At 39.1% G+C, this 18,261-nt stretch overlaps 1 protein-coding gene across 2 annotated transcripts in view; it reads right to left on the minus strand.

Moving 5' to 3' along the window:
• Positions 1-18,261, minus strand: part of REEP1 (receptor accessory protein 1) — a 97,659-nt gene that overhangs the window by 79,219 nt on the left and 179 nt on the right. The window lies entirely within an intron of this gene.

Consider the following 18,261-nt stretch of genomic DNA (forward strand, 5'->3'; position numbering starts at 1 on the left):
GCAGGCAGATGGTCATCATGCCTTGGGCCAGAAATACATGGAAAGCCTTCCCTAAATCCCAAATGCTACTGATCTGGTTTCAGAGGGAAAGAAAAATGGGCAGTATCTGCTAGACTTTACCCGCTTCTACATTATCATTTCCTTTTCCTTGTATGTCTTGTCCTATTTAGACTGTAAGCTGGAGAAAATACAATATAACACAACAACACAACAGAAAATCAGAATATAAAATAATATAAAATATAAAATGTAAATATGCAGCATAACAATATAAAATCAAAACATTAAACCACTAAAAATGATCACAGTGGGCAGTGCCAGTTCAAGGATTAAAATTTTAAAACACTGGGAGATAAGGCAGTGTAAAATATCAGAAAGGAGATCTGGGGGATAAGGTAGGAGTTCATTGCACAAACCAGAGAATAAAGTGCTTCTGAGGACATTTTATACAGAGTTTGGTCAGGAATTATCATACATTCAGTAATTGAAGGCACATTGAAGCAGACAGGTTTTGAGGCTCCTCCTAAAGATTTCCAGGGTGGGGGCTTGCCTAATATCTCTGGGGAGCAAATTCCAAAACTGCGGGGCCACCACAGAGAAGGTCCTCTCTCTTGTCCCCATAAGTCACGCTTGTAATGAAGGCGGGAGTGAGAGAAGGGCCTCTCAGGAAGATCGAAGAGGTCACGTGGGTTCGGATTACCTCTCCCAGCGGTTTCATGTAGATGTTAAAAAGCATGGGGCACAGAATGGAACCTTGCAGGACCCCACAGGTCAAAGGCCAGGGGTCCGAGCAGGTATCCCCCAGCTTCACCAACTGGGAGCGGCCCTCCAGGAAGGACTGGAGCAACGACAGAGCCGTGGCCCCGAGACCCATCCTGGAGAGCCAGCCCAGGAGGATACAATGGTCGATAGTATCGAAAGCCGCTGAGATGTCCAAGAGAACCAGCAGGGTCACACTCCCCCTGTCCAGCTCTCTTAATAAATGAGAAAATAAGTTTTGGTTAGTTAGCTAACTGCAAATTTCACAATGCAGATGCCTTTGACAAAATCAGATCCTTTGATTTTTCCCTTTGCAGTTGGCTTTGTCCATAACAAGCTTTGTAAATTGGGACTTCGGATTTCTTTCTTTATCTGCATTCCCACCCCATCTTCTCTCTCTGACAAAGACCCTCAATATTTCATGGTTCCTTAAGAATACTATTTTGAGCTATTTCTTTTATCTTACAATGTTTTAACTGTTATTTATTTATAATTTTATTATTAATTATTAATTATTAATTTATAATAATAATAAGGAACCCCCGGTGACACAGTTAAACCCTTGTGCCAGCAGGACTGAAGACCGACAGGTCACAGGTTCGAACCCGGGGAGAGCATGGATGAGCTCCCTCTGTCAGCTCCAGCTCCCCATGCGGGGACATGAGAGAAGCCTCCCATAAGGATGGTAAAACATCAAAACATCCTGGGCGTCCCCTGGGCAGCGTCCTTGCAGATGGCCAATTCTCTCACACCAGAAGCAACTTGCAGTTTCTCAAGTCGCTCCTGACACCAAAAAAATAGTAAAATTATTATTATTGTAAAATAATAATTGTAATAAGAATTAATATACTTTTGCCTCTCCAAGGAAATCCCACCCATTTCTCTGTAGGTGGCCCTGTTTTGCTTCTACGCTGACAGATGGAAAACCAACAAAATTAGACATAGGAAGGACAAAGTAGGAACGCATGACACAGTGTGAAATACTTTCTACTGACAGCGTGGGAGAAGGATTTCTACTACTAGAGTGGTGAGGAAGGCCAATTTTGGTCTTTCTTATGCTCTTTAAACCTCCCCTCTATATCCTATATAAGAGTATGAAGCTCAGTTAGAGATAAATATAACAAAGATGGTCAGCAAAGTTTCAATGTTCCAACTACAATGATGGCCTCCAAAAGGGCAGAAGTGAAAGCAGAAGAATATAGGTTACTGATGCTATGTCCCTTGCACACAGTTGTAGTGCTGTAACTCCAATTTAACTACCATGGCAACATCCTATGACGTCCTTGGGATTTGCAGTTTAGAGGAAGGATATTTAAATTTCTCAGCTAGAGAGCTCTAATGCATCACAAGACTATAAGATTCAGATTTCATAAGATGGAGCTATGTCAGCAAAGTGGAACCATAACTGCTGTAATTGTGTAGCGTGAAAAGGCTTCAAATCGAAAGTGGAGCTAATAAAAGATTGGTGGAATCTCCCCTCTTCTTTTCTAGCCAACAGACTAATCAGTTTCAATGTGTTTCAGCCTGACCCTTAAAGGCATTATCCAAGATATTGGTAAATAGGATTTAGCACCGTGGATAGCTCCTTCAAAGCTCTGACTATGATCTGAAGACACCCCTTGGCCTGGTTTGTTTTATATCTGATACACAGAGATATACATAAACACTTTTCTTGATAGTATTTTATCTATTACTAGCCGTCCCCTGCCACGCATTGCTGTGGCCCAGTCTGGTGATCTGGAAAATAAAGTAATGCCAAAGTGTTGGTTTCTAATATATGCAATTTCTTTATGCTTGTGGGTAAACAGCACTTCTTGCTGTTTCTTTGTCAGTATTGATGTGGAGATTGTCTGGTTTGCCTACTCTGGAACACGGAACATATTATTGTCCTTCTTTAGGGGTCTCTTTCAAATCTATGATACTATATCTCTCTATGTGTGAATCATATATATCTACCTATATCTATGGTTGGATGGCTCTTTGTCAGGAGGGCTTTGATTATGTTTTCTTGTCCTGGTGAAGGAAGTTGGACTGGGTGGCCTTAAGTATTTTCTTTTGGTCATGGGGGTTCTGTGTGGGAAGTTTGCCCCAATTCTGTAGTTGGTGGGGTTCAGAATGCTCTTTGATTGTAGGTTAACTATAAATCTCAGTAACTACAACTCCCAAATGTCAAAGTCTATTTTCCCCAAACTCCATCTGAGTTCACATTTGGGCATATGGAGTATTCATGCCAAGTTTGGTCCAGATCCATCCTTGTTTGAGTCCACTGTGCTCTCTGGATGTAGGTGAACTACAACTCCCAAACTCAAGGTCAATGCCCACCAAACCCTTCTAGTGTTTTCTGTTGGTCATGGGAGTCCTGTGTGTCACCTTTGGTTCAATTCCATCATTGGTGGAGTTCAGAATGCTCTTTGATTGTAAGTGAACTATAAATCCCAAGAACTACAACTCCCAAATGACAAAATCAAAAATTTTGAGTGAAGGACATACATTGAGTTGTTAGGTGTATGCTGTCCAAATTTGGTGTCAATTCGCCCACTGGTTTTTGAGTTCTGTTAATCCCACAAACGAAAATTACATTTTTATTTATATAGATTCTTTGAGCTTTTGTAGTCACACTATGAAAAGAAAAAACTAATTTGGAAAGTGATAAAATGTTATCTATTTGGGCATTTAGTCCAGAAGCTTCAATTGGTCCAACGGCCAGGTTGCTAACTGGAGTGGCTCTCAGGGAGCATACAGGGAGCATACCTGTTGCGCCAGATCCACTGGCTGCCAGTCTGCTACTGGGCACAATTCAAAGTGCTGGCTTTAGCCTATAAAGCCCTAAACGGTTCTGGCCCAACTTACCTATCTGAACGAATCTCCCCTTACGAACCTGTGAGGACCTTAAGATCGTCTGGAGAAGCCCTGCTCTCAGTCCCGCCATCATCATAAGTACGGCTGACAGGGATGAGAGACAGGGCCTTCTCAGTGGTGGCCCCTCGGCTATGGAACACCCTTCCTAGGGAGATCCGATCGACTTCTTCGCTCCTAGCATTTTGGAAGAGTCTTAAGACATGGCTATTTGAGCAGGCATTTGCGAATACTGAGTAACGGACATAATAACGGAACAACTACATGAAGGGACTGGAATTTTTTTTATTGAGTATTGATTGAAGTATGTTTTATTATAATGTTATGATTTTACTGTTGTTGACATTTTATACTGTATATTGTATCTATGTTTTTGGTGGCATTGAATTTTTGCCTTGTAAACCGGCTTGAGTTGCCAGAAGGCTGAGAGAGGCAGTATACAAATATACTAAATAAATAAATATTACCCACACAACGGGTAAACAACAATTAGGCCTCTGGATGCTTCCATCATCCTTTCACATTGGTTGTGCTCATTGGGGCTGATGGGTTTAGGAGTCTAACATCATCTAAAGCAGTGCTTTTCTGACTATCTGATGTGAGGGACCAATTATTTATTATTTTATTTTATTTAAAACATTTATATTCCACCCTTCTCACCCCGAAGGGGACTCAGAGCGGAGCACAGCATATACACGGCAAACATTCAATGCCTGGATGCAATACATAAACATTAAAAAAAATATAACAAAATATTAAAATACATCGTTTAAAACCATCCTAGCCATCCACATCAAATCCAATTGGCCCTGACATCTTTCCTATTGTCACTTCATTGCCCTGTCCTGAAAGCTTGGTCCCACAGCCAAGTTTTTACCATCCTTCTAAAGGACGGGGGGGGGGGGGGGTGACCTGATCTCACCAGGAAGTGAGTTCCATAGCCGGGGAGCTATCACCGAGAAGGCCCTGTCTCTCATCCCCACCAATCGCGCCTGTGACAATGGCGGGATGGAAAGCAGGGTCTCCCTGGAGGATCTTAATCTCCGTGATGGTTCATAGGGGGAGATGTTTTCGGACAGGAAATTTGGGCCAGGGCTGTTTACACAACCTAACCAAAAAAAAAGTTGTAGTGTCTTGGTTTTTAGGCTTCCTCCTGGTATTATTTGGGCGGGGGCGGGGGGAGGATGATTCAGAAAATTGTATTGGATAGACCACATGAGCTCTTATTTCTTAGATGTGGCTATCATGGTTTCCTATGAGCAAGAAGATGGTGAGTGGAAGATGACACACATTCTGTATCTCAAAAACTAGAGCTGGTAGGGGGAAAAGGGTGCCATTTTTTTAATCGGGGCTCCCTCCTGTTCAAGGAGTTCCACTGGCTGCCAGTCATCTACCGGACCCAATTCAAGGTTCAGGTTCTTACCTATAAAGCCCTGAACAGTTTGGGACCTGCCTACCTACGTGACCGCATCTCCATATACGAACCCACACAATCCCTTCGATCTTCTGGAGAGGCCCTGCTCTCGATCCCACCAGCATCGCAGCCGCGTTTGGTGGGGACGAGGGAGAGGGCCTTTTCGGTGGTGGCCCCTTGACTCTGGAACTCACTCCGTAAAGACATCAGACAGGCCCCAATCCTGGCAGTCCTCAGGAGGAGCTTGAAGACTTGGCTGTTCCAGTGTGCCTTCCCGGAATAATGAATCCCATAGCACTTTGTCCTCCAAAGCACTTTACATTTCCCTGAGTCTGCTTGTATGCCCTCCACAAACACCAGTGTCACCTCTCGTTTATGGCCCAGCATCATTTCCAATTTTAACCTTACATTTGGCCTTCCCACTGTTGTAATTATGTGTTGCTTTTTTGATAATGTTGTTTATTTTATTGTCCATGTTTTAAATTGCTTGTATTGATGTTTTATTGCTTTTGCTGTTGTGTTTGGGCTCGGCCTCATGTAAGCCGCACCGAGTCCCTTGGGGAGATGGTAGCGGCGTACAAATAAAGTTAATAAATAAATAAATACATAAATAAATAAATATACCCAGAAACAGAGTGAATATTTGAGGCATCAAAATATGTATTGGCCAATTTCTAAAATACAAGGGACTGCCTCTAAATGCATGCACACTGGGTATAACTACCTTCCAGGAACCAGCAACCAATGGCCAGGGACAGGCATCAGTCCAGAGACCACCACTGATCTGGACCACCCAAGTTCCACCGCCTCTGATTTACACCGACAAGGCCATCCTAGACATTTCAGTAATTGAAACTACATCCTTTTCAAGCAGAGAATGAGTCATGCTGCTAAACTATGGCTGTTTTCCCAAAATATTGCCCAAATAATGTATGAGGTTTTTCAGAGAAGAGGAGACAATGTGTCTGAGATGCAATCACTCCCTCTAGCATCTTATTTTTCTGACAGCTCTGAGCAGGAGGTCACCAGCAATGGTCCATTCCTCCCAATGGCAATTTTAATGCTGTTAAACCAGCTCTCCATAAAGGATATGCCATTGTCCACTCACATCCCAAACACAGCCTTTTGGTTAGGAGAGAAGGTAGCTAACATGTCTTTTGTGTGGATCTTCAGCAGGCTTAGATGGCTGGACACACAAAAGAAAGCTCGGTTCCCACCCCTTTGTCCTTTCACCTTCTCGTCCGCTCATCTATCATGGAGGTTTTTGCTAAACAGACAATAAAAAGCGTGATCTGGATGAGAAAAATCTCAAAAGGAACAAAGGACAGTAAACAACCAGACACACATGTCTGGCTGTGAAACTGAATTCAGGCATCCGGGAAAACACTGAAGCTGAGGTCAGAAATCACAGGAAGCCCCAGGAAACATTTGGTTGAGGACTTTATACCCTTTTATTACCTACACTGAAGAGCTAATGAGCAAAGCATTTTAGATTTAGGAGTGAGGGTATCTTTTGAGGGCTTTATAAGAGACAATAGGCTTGATTCCCTTTTTGTATATTATGGGATATTAGAAGATGTTGGGTAAACACAACTGGGCATGGCGAAGCCTGTCTTGTTCTATTCTGTTATAATAAAAAAGAGCCCCAAGGGGACTTGATCCATGCCATCCATCAGTGCCACATGGGAAGGCAAATGCCATCCCTCCATGAAAAAGACAGTCGTCACAAAGCACCCTTAAGCAATCTGCAATCCTTAGAAAGGCAGAGCGTCGAAGGAGACCAACAAAGCAAAAATAAATTGTAGACACATAGTGGAGAAATGATTCCCCTTCATCTGTCAACTAGCATTTCTCAATAAACATACAGCTACATTGTTGAGTGGCTAGAAATCTAGGGGAGCAAGACTGGGCCTTAAAGCATGTGGTGTGCATTAAAAATTAAATCAATACACAAAGAAAGAGACAGCTGAATGGAACAGGGCTTAGATTGCCCTACATTTTCTTGGAGCATCTTTCCGAGAATCAAACAACATAGATATCAAGACAAAGGAGAAGCTTTGCCTGTTTTTTAAAAAGGAGAACAGGCGGCACATGATTCTATATAAATATGATTAATTACAAGGGCAATTAATACCGAAACCAGCCAAATTCAGTGGGAACTTAGGGGGAAGGGTGTCATGCCTTGACATATTATTCATCCTACATCCTAAATTTTTGGTCTTCCAGATGTCTTGTACTACTGTGCTCAGAATATCTGACTACTCTCGATGCTCGTGGAAGCTGAAGTTCAAAAAACATCAAGGGAAGAAGATAAATGTTGAGTATCACTCCAACTCAGTTTTGTTTCTAGTGTCTTTGTTAGGAAAATAATAATAAATGTAACACTGCTTTCCTTCCAAGTTTCTTCAAGGCTCTCCAAAGGATGTGGACTGGTGCAAGTAGTTTAAAGGGGGATCAGTGCTCTCAGTTATTATCTATATATATACAAATGCTCTGTGCGTCGTGAGTGCATTAAAAACAAAAATACTACGGCTCCAAATGACCCCAAATTTGGCAACAAAACTCCTCGCAATCCAAGGTGTGACCATCACTGGAAAAAACCCCCACAAAAACAACAAAAACACCTTTAAAACTCAAAATTTATATATATATGTGTGTGTGTGTGTGTGTGTTGTTAAATATATATTACTACTAGCTGTCCCCTGCCACGCATTGCTGTGGCCAAGTCTGTTGCTCTGGAAAATAAAGTAATGAGAAAGTGTTGGTTTCTAATATATGTAATTTCTTTATGCTTGTGAGTGAACAATATTTCTTGGTGTTTCATTGTCAGTGTTGATGTGGTTTACCCACCCTGGAACATGCAATATATCATTGTCCTTCTTTAAGTCTCCCTTTCAAATCTATGATACTATATCTGTGTGTGTGAATCATATCTATCTATCTCTCTATATCGATGGCTGGATGGCTCTTTGTCAGGAGAACTTTGATTACGTTTTCTTGCCCTGATGAAGGGAGTTGGATTTCATGGCCTTAAGTATTTTCTGTTGGTCATGGGGGTTCTATGTGGGAAGTCTGCCCCAATTCTGTCGTTTGTGGGGTTCAGAATGCTCTTTGATTGTAGGTGAACTATACATCCCAGTAACTACAACTCCTAAATGTCAAGGTCTGTTTTCCCCCAAACTCCATCAGTGTTCATATTTGGGCGTATTGAGTGCTTGTGCCAAGTTTGGTCCAGATCCATCATTATTTGAGTCCACAGTGCTCTCTGGATGTAGGTGAACTACAACTCCAAAACTCAAGGTCAGTGCCCACCAAACCCTTCCAGTATTTTCTGTTGGTCATGGGAGTTCTGTGTGCCAAATTTGGTTCAATTCCATCATCGATGGAGTTCAGGATGCTTTTTGATTGTAGGTGAACTATAAATCCCAGCAACTACAACTCCCAAATGACAAAATCGTATTTTTTTTTGAGTAATGGTCACTCCTTGTGTTGTGAGACATTTTGTTGCCAAATTAGGTGTGATTTCATTCATTGGTTCTTTTGTTTTTAAGGTACTCATTATGAACAGAGCATTTTTATATAGATAGATATAATATAATGTTACAATTATATATTACTATATTAAGTAGACTCATAGAATAGAGTTAGAAGGGACTCTACCATGGTATTGGGGGAGAACAGACAGGAAGGAAGAAGAAAGGAGGGAGGGAAAGAAGGAAGGAGGGAAGGTAAGAGGGAAGAAAGAGAGAGAAGGAAGGAAAGAAAGAAAAACGTAATGATGGAAGGAAGAAGAGAAAGTAGAAAAGAAAGAAAAAAGGGAGGAAAGGCAGGAAAAAGGTAAAAAAGGAAGGAAGGAGAAAAAGTAATAAAAAGTGAAAGAAGGAAAGAAACAGGGAGGGAAGAAAGGAGATAAAAGAAGAAGTAGAGAAAGGGGGAGGGAAGAAAGGAAAGAGGGAAGGAAGGATGAAACCAAAGAGTGAAAGAAGGAATAAAAGAAAGAGGTAGAGAAGGAAGGAAGGGGAAGAGGAAGAAAAGGGGGAAAAGGAATAGGTAGGTAGGTACCTCTCTTTCATAATAATCCAGATAGCTACCTCTACTTTGAAAATTCTTACTATAGGCCACAGCAACGCATGGCAGGGCACAGCTAGTCATTTGATAAAATGTTGTTAACCTTTCATCCTTTGTTCGTTCACTCTGTTATTGAACACTGGAGCTGGAAGTTTCAATTTAGCCATTTAGCTTGTGTGCATCCTACATCCTTCTCATCCTCCTTTCTCCAATGCCTGCTGATTCACTGTGTGTTGTTTCCTGAGTGTGAAATTATTGGGGGGGGGGGGGGCTGTTTAGATGAACTAACATTGCTTCCTTTGTTTTTTGTGTTTCTCTGAGGAGCAATAACTTTGGAAATGTTCCTGCCTCAAGCGTTCAAGTCATCAGGAGTCCTGAGCATTTTAAACACATTCCCTTTCCCTCTTCTTTGGAACTTTCTGTGCTTCCTTTAAATAAGCATGCCCTGAACTGGCATATATATGTATTTCAATAAACTCAGATCATAGCTATCGGAGGCGTTAGATCAGTGGTTCTCAACCTTCCTAATGCCATGACCCCTTAATACAGTTCCTCATGTTGTGGTGACCCCCAACCATAACATTATTTTTATTGCTACTTCATAACTGTAATTTTGCTACTGTTATGAATTGTAATGTAAATATCTGATATGCAGGATGGATTTTCATTCACTGGACCAAATTTGGTGCAAATACCTCATATGCCCCAATTTGAATACTGATGGGGTTGGCAGGGGATTGATGTTGTCATTTGGGAGTTGTAGTTGCTGGGATTTATAGTTCACCTACAATCAAAGAGCATTCTGAACTCCACCAACAATGGAATTGAACTGATCTTACCACACAGAACTCCCTTGACTAACGGAAAATACTGGAAGGGTTTGGTGGGCATTGACCTTGACTTTTGGAGTTGTAGTTCACCTACATCCAGAGAGCACTATGGACTCACACAATGATGGATCTGGACCAAATTTGCCATGAATACTCAATATGCCCCAATGTGAATGAACACTGGTGGAGTTTGGGGAAAATAGACCTTGGCATCTGGAAGTTGTAGTTGCTGGGATTTATAGTTCACCTACAATCAAAGATCATTCTGATCCCCACCAATGATAGAATTGGGCCAAACTTCCCACACAGAACCCCTATGATCAATAGAAAAAACTGTCTTTTCTGAGTAGTGGTGAGGTTGGGGAGATTGATTTTGTCATTTGGAAGTTGTAGTTGCTGGGATTTATAGTTCACCTACAATTAAAAAGTATTCTGAACACCACCAACGATAGAATTGGGCCAAACTTCTCACACAGAATTCCTATGCCTTGAAGGGACTCCCTGGTGTGAGCCTCCCTCCAGCCTTGCACACTCTCCCTCACCTGCACATGCACAGATGCCCACCACGCTGCCCTGTGATGAGCACGCCTGCTCTCCCCTCCCAGCTTGAAGTCTCAGAAACACCCCTTCCCTTGGCTGGGTGGCCAGCCAAACACATTAGAGGAGGGCTTTTGGTGGGAGGATTCACAGCCTGTTTCCAGTAAGGGAGAGAAGAACAGGCAGAAAGATCTTCAGCGTACTCTGCCAAAGGGGTTTCTAAGACCATCAGAAATATATTTTTCTTATGGTCTTTGGCGACCCCTCTGAAACCCCCTCGTGACCCCCCCCCCAAGGGTCCTGACCCCCAGGTTGAGAAACACTGCACTAGATGCTTTTGGTAAATTTTAAGGGATAGTTTTGATCGAGTTTATTTTCCAGTCTCTGCGTGAAGTGTTGTCTTTATATCCAAATCTAAATCCACTTTAACACCCCATCGACAACATAGCCCAAAAACTTCATTAGGAAGTATCTACAAAAAAAACTCTATTAAACATTGCCCCCCAAGTAAAGGTTCTGCCATAAAAAAGCAAAATTTTCCTTTGGTTGTCCACATGCTCAACAGTTTTAAGGTACTACAGAGGTACAAATTTAATAGAGGAGTGGGATTAATTTTTATTTGAGCTTTCAATTTACCTCTTTTGCCTCATTCAGTACAACAGATGGATGAAGGGTATTCTGCACAAGGTTGATGGGAAATAAACTTTTTTGTCTGTGGACTTACGCAAAAAAACAATTACAGTACAGAGACACTCAAACTGAGTATTTTCCCTAGAAGATCCCTGTAACGGTACAGTAATGACATCACTTTATCATCTTTCCTTGCATTGCCTTTGTTGCTCAAAACTACAGTATCCATTAATATTATTCCGAAGAGGTTGAACATGAGGGAAGCAAGCAAAGAAATCTATATAAATAAAAATGTAATGTCCGTTTGTGGGATTAACAGAACTCAAAAACCACTGGACGAATTTACACCAAATTTGGACACAAGACACCTAGCAACCCAATGCATGTCCTTCACTAAAAAAATTGATTTTGTCATTTGGGAGTTGTAGTTGCTGGGATTTATAGTTCATCTAAGGAGGCTGTTCAGGTCCAGAACCGGTGCTTGGCCGCTGTGACGGTCTGGATGAGGACGAACAAATTGAAATTAAATCCAGACAAGACAGAGGTACTCCTGGTCAGTCACAAGGCCGAACAGGGCATAGGGTTACAGCCTGTGTTGGATGGGGCCGCACTCCCCCTGAAGACGCAGGTTCGCAGCTTGGGTGTGACCCTGGACTCATCGCTGAGCCTGGAACCCCAGGTTTCGGCGGTGACCAGGGGAGCATTTGCACAGCTAAAGCTTGTGCGCCAGCTGCGCCCGTACCTTGGGAAGTCTGACTTGGCCACAGTAGTCCACGCTCTGGTTACATCCCGTTTAGACTACTGCAACGCTCTCTACGTGGGGTTGCCTTTGAAGACAGCTCGGAAGCTCCAACTAGTCCAACGCTCGGCAGCCATGATTTTAACAGGAGCGAAGCGCAGGGAGCATACAACCCCCCTGTTGCGCCAACTCCACTGGCTACCGATCTGCTACCGGGCTGAATTCAAAGTGCTGGCGTTGGCCTTTAAAGCCCTAAACGGTTCCGGCCCAAGCTACCTTTCTGACCGCATCTCTGCTTATGAACCCACCAGGACTTTGAGATCTTCCGGGGAGACCCTGCTCTCGATCCCACCTGCTTCTCAAGCTCGGCTGGCGGGGACGAGAGATAGGGCCTTCTCGGTGGTGGCTCCTCGGCTGTGGAACGCCCTTCCTACGGACATTAGACTAGCACCATCTCTAATGGTATTCCGCAAAAAGGTGAAGACCTGGATGTTTGTGCAGGCGTTTGAGTAATTTAGTGCAATCTGGTAATGGAACATAGGAATGGAACAATGGACGACGAACCTGGACTACGCTTGGATGATGAGAAGATTGGGTACGGTTGTTTTTTTGTAATAATTGTGCATTGTAATTGCTTATTGGTAATTTATGGATAATGTGTTAAGTCAATTGTTATATGTTGTATGGAACCACTGCTGTTTCTACTGTTTTTACTGTTTGTGAACCGCTGTGAGTCGCCTTCGGGCTTGAGATACAGCGGTATATAAGCAAAGTAAATAAATAAATAAATAAATATCTACAATCAGAGAGCATTCTGAACCCCACCAACGATGGAATTGAACCAAACTTGGCACACAGTTCTCCCATGACCAACAGAAAATACTGGAAGGGTTTGGTGGGCAGTGTCCTTTGGTTTTGGCGTTGTAGTTCACCTACATCCAGAGATCACTGTGGACTCAAACAATGATGAATCTGTACCAAACTCTATATGAATACTCAGTATGCCCAAATGTGAACACTGGTGGAGTTTGGGGGAAATAAACCTTGACATTTGGGAGTTGTAGTCACTGGGATTCACAGTTCACCTACAATCAAAGAGCGTTCTGAACCCCACGAATGACAGAATCGGGGCAAACTTCCCACACAGAACCCCCATGACCAACAGAAAATACTTAAGGCCATCTAATCCAACTCCCCTCATCAGGGCAAGAAAACGTAATAAAAGTCCTCCTGACAAAGAGCCATCCAGCCATAGATAGATAGATAGATAGATAGACAGATAGAGACAGACAGACAGACAGATAGATAGAATTCAGTACAACACTATATACATGCAGATGAATGAAGGATATTCTGCACAACGTTGACGAGAAATAAACTTTTCTGTCTGTGGACTTACGCAAAAAAACAATTACAGTACAGAGACACTCAAACTGAGTATTTTCCCTAGAAGATCCCTGTAACGGTACAGTAATGACATCACTTTATCATCTTTCCTTGCGTTGCCTTTGTTGCTCAGAACTACAGTATCCATTAATATTATTCCGAAGAGGTTGAACATGAGGGAAGCAAGCCAAGAAATAAACATATATACTATTTGATGTTTCAAAAATGAATTTGTGTTGAAAAAAATAAAAGGAGAAGCGGGACATAATTGTGACAGATGCCTAGAAGAGTGGAATGGTGTTTTCCAATCATGATTTAAAAGCTATTGTTTACAACACTCCAGGGACCTCATGGAAAAAAGGAAAAATCCGAAAGCATTATCTCCAGAGGATCAGCAAGACCCACATATTGTTTGCAAAGAACTCGTATAATATTTAACGCAGTTTGATCTAATATAGCCGAGGCCGAACCGCTGCCAGTGACAGCTGCAAGATTGATTAGAGGCAAAGAGCTGTCCGCCTTGGCTTCACACCCCTGGAAATGCTTTGTCACTTAAGTGTATGATCTATCATCAAGAGGATTTTGGTTGTTACAAAGCGGAAACTACAAAAATCAATCCCACTCTCTTCCTGTCTTCGGATCTGTTGGATGAGACAGAAGGCAGGAAGGTTCGACAAGACACCCGGGACATCTCCATCCACCTATACAACATGAAAACCAGCTTAAGCATCCCAGAATCAGTGGCCTAAGGAACAGTATTAGCATCAGATGGATCACCCCATTTCCTGGAACACTTGCTAGAAGCAGCCTCTATGAGGATGGGGGGGGGGGGGGGCTTGTTGCTGGCTTAGCCGTAGGCAGACATACTCTTTCTCTCTGACTCCCTTCCCAGAAGCAACCCTTCACAGATTCAGATGCTCACGCAAAGGGGCTCTATTGTTTCCTTCCTCGAGAGGCTGTCTTGAGGCATTCCTGCACACGCCTCGCAGCGTGGCTCCAGCTCTCCATGACATGCAAGGGGAGTCCACCCAACACAAGGTGTAGAAGCCCAACCAGTGGCCAACCGGGTCTAAAAAGAGGCAAAGGAGGCCCACCCACAACTATAAGGCTATCACTGAATTTTCATAAGAATTTTAAAAAAAACAAAACACATAAGTGGGGAAAATGTACAATTAAAATAATAGTGAAATCAATTGATATTATTTATTAATTACAGTGTACATAAATTGTGCATATGACCAACAGTATAGAGTAGATACTAGATGTAAATACAATAACATTTAAAGGGGCCCACTTGCCATTGGGCCAGTTTGCCACTGGGCCCATCCTCCCACCTCAAGGGATACACTTTAGTGGGGTGATTATTATATTATATTATATTATATTATATTAGATATCCATAAAATCTATTAACCAATTAAATGGTAAAAGGTAAAGAGACTTTCTGAACACCCTCATATTATATTACATTAGTATATATTAGTATATATTATTTTATACTAGGTGTTCATAAAGTCTCTTTACCATTTAAATAGTAAATAAATATATATGATAAAGGAACTATATGGATGCCTAATATAATAATATTATATTATACACCTAATATAATTATATTATATCATATATTATAATACAATATTATATATAATTATTATATATAATTATATTAGATTAGACAGGGTGTCCATAAAGTCTCTTTACCATTTAAATATATGTGGTAAAGGGACTATATGGATGCCTTATATAATAATATAATATTATACACTAATATATCATAGCATATATTATAATACCATCTATATAAATAGAAATGTAATGTTCGTTTGTGGGATTAACATAACTCAAAAACCGCTAGATGAATTGCCACTAATTTTGGACACAATACACCTAGTATTATATATAATTATTATATATAAATACATTCGATTAGACAGGGTGTCCATAAAGTCTCTTTACCATTTAAATAGTAAATAAATATATATGGTAGAGGGACTATGTGGATGCCTAATATAATAATATTATATTATACACCTAATATAATTATATTATATCCTTTATTATAATACAATATTATATATAATTATTATATATAATTATATTAGATTAGACAGAGTGTCCATAAAGTCTATTTACCGTTTAAATAGTAAATAAATATATATTGTAGAGGGACTATATGGATGCATAATATAATATAATATAATATAATATAATATAATATAATATAATATTACACCTAATATAATTATATTATATCATTTATTATCATACAATATTATATATAATTACTATATATAAATATATTTGCTTAGACAGGGTGTCCATAAAGCCTCTTTACCATTTAAATAGTAAATAAATAGAAATGGCAAAAAGACTTTATAGACACCTTATATTATATTATATTATATTATATTATATTATATTATAATATATTATCCAGAGCACCCATAAAGTCTCTTTACCATTTAAACAGTAAATAAATTGAAATGGACACCCTGTATTATATCATATCATAATACTATATTATATATAATTATTATATATAATAATTATTATATATAATTATATTATATTATGCCCATAAAGTCTCTTTACGATTTAAACAGTAAATAAATTGAAATAGACACCCTGTATCATATCATAATACTATATTATATATAATTTTTATACATAATTATTATTATATTATATTATGTTCATAAAGTCTCTTTACCATTTCAATAGTAAATAAAGAGAAATGGTAAAGAGACTTTATGGACACCCTATATTATATTATATCATATCATATCATATCATATCATATCATATCATATTATCCAGGGTACCCAAAAAGGCTCTTTACAATTTAAACAGTAAATAAATTGAAATGGACACCCTGTATCATATCATATCATATCATAATACTATATTATTATTATTATTATTATTATTATTATATAAATATTATATTATATTGTGTCCATAAAGTCTCTTTACCATTTGAATGGTAAATAAATAGAAATGGTAAAGAGACTTTATGGACACCTTGTATCACATCATATCATATCTATCATATCACAGTACTATATTATATATAATTATTATATTAGATCATTATTATATTATATAATTATTATATTGGATGAGATCAGCATGGATGGCGATGCCTTATAATATCATATCATATCATTTCATATCATATCATAGTACTATATTATATATAATTATTATATTAGATCATTATTATATTATATAATTATTATATTGTATGAGATCAGCATGGGTGGAGTAATGCCTTATAATATCATATCATATCATTTCATATCATAGTACTATATTATATAGAATTATTATATTAGATTATTATTATATTAGATCATTATTATATTGTATGGGATCAGCATGGGTGGAGCAATGCCTTATAATATCATATCATATCATTTCATATCATAGTACTATATTATATATAATAATTATATAAGATCATTATTATATTAGATAACATTTTATGATATGAGCTCATAAATTATTACATTAGATCATTATTATATTATCTAAGTATTATATTGTATGAGATTAGCATGGATGGGGCGATGCCTTATAATATCATATCATATCATTTCATATCATAGTGCTATATTATATATAATTATTATATTAGATCATTATTATATTAGATCATTATATTAGATAACATTTTATGATATGAGCTCATAAATTATTATATTAGATCATTATTATATTATATAATTATTATATTGTATGAGATCAGCATGGGTGGAGCAATGCCTTATAATATAATATATCATATCATATCACAGTACTATATTATATATATAATTATTATATTAGATCATTATTATATTATCTAATTATTATATTGTATGAGATCAGCATGGATGGGGTGATGCCTTATAATATCATATCATATCATTTCATATCATAGTACTATATTATATATAATTATTATATTAGATGATTATAATATTAGATAACATTTTATGATATGAGCTCATAAATTATTACATTAGATCATTATTATATTATATAATTATTATATTGTATGAGATCAGCATGGGTGCCTTATAATATCATATCATATTATTTCATATCATAGTACTACATTATATATAATTATTATATTAGATCATTATTATATTAGATGATTATATTAGATAACATTTTATGATATGAGCTCATAAATTATTACATTAGATCATTACTATATTATATCATTATTATATTGGATGAGATCAGCATGGGTGGAGCAATGCCTTATAATATCATATCATATCATTTCATATCATAGTACTATATTATATATAATTATGATATTAGATCATTATAATATTAGATAATTATGTTAGATAACATTTTATGATATGAGCTCATAAATTATTATGTTTGATCATTATTGTATGAGATCTGCATGGGTGGGGTGATGCCTTATAATATAATATAATATCATATCATAGTACTATATTATATAGAATTATTATATTCGATCATTATTATATTATATCATTATTATTGCATGAGATCAGCATGGATGGGGTGATGCCTTATAATATCATATCATCATTTCATATCATAGTACTATATTAGATATAATTATTATATTATATTAGATGATTATATGAGATAACATTTTATGGGCGGGGAGATGCCTTCCAAGGGGCCCTCCCCTCCCCGTTCCCCTTGCACCTTCCATGAGCCCCCCCCCCCCCCCTTGGGAAGGACCTCCTTCCTCTGCTCGCCCCCACCCTTGGGAAGGGCTCCCGGCAGCGCCCCCTGGCGAGTCTCAGGTGGAAGCGCGCCTCAGCAATAACAAAGCGGGGCGAGCGTCTCTCCTATTTCTAAGGCTCCTTGGGCCAGCCTGAGGAAAACGAACAGCAGCACCCACTGTCACGCCGAGCAGGCTTTCAGAATCCTAGCTGAGGAGCCGCCATTCCCAACCCACCGTTGGGTTTGGAAAAACGGCTGCAGCAGCGGTGTCCAAAGGCTAAATATAGCCCTGCTGTCCAGCCAGAGCGGGTATTCTTAGCCGGGGAGGGGAAGGAGGGAGG

This window comes from Anolis sagrei, chromosome 6 (assembly GCF_037176765.1).
Source record: "Anolis sagrei isolate rAnoSag1 chromosome 6, rAnoSag1.mat, whole genome shotgun sequence".
Lineage (NCBI taxonomy): Eukaryota > Metazoa > Chordata > Lepidosauria > Squamata > Dactyloidae > Anolis > Anolis sagrei.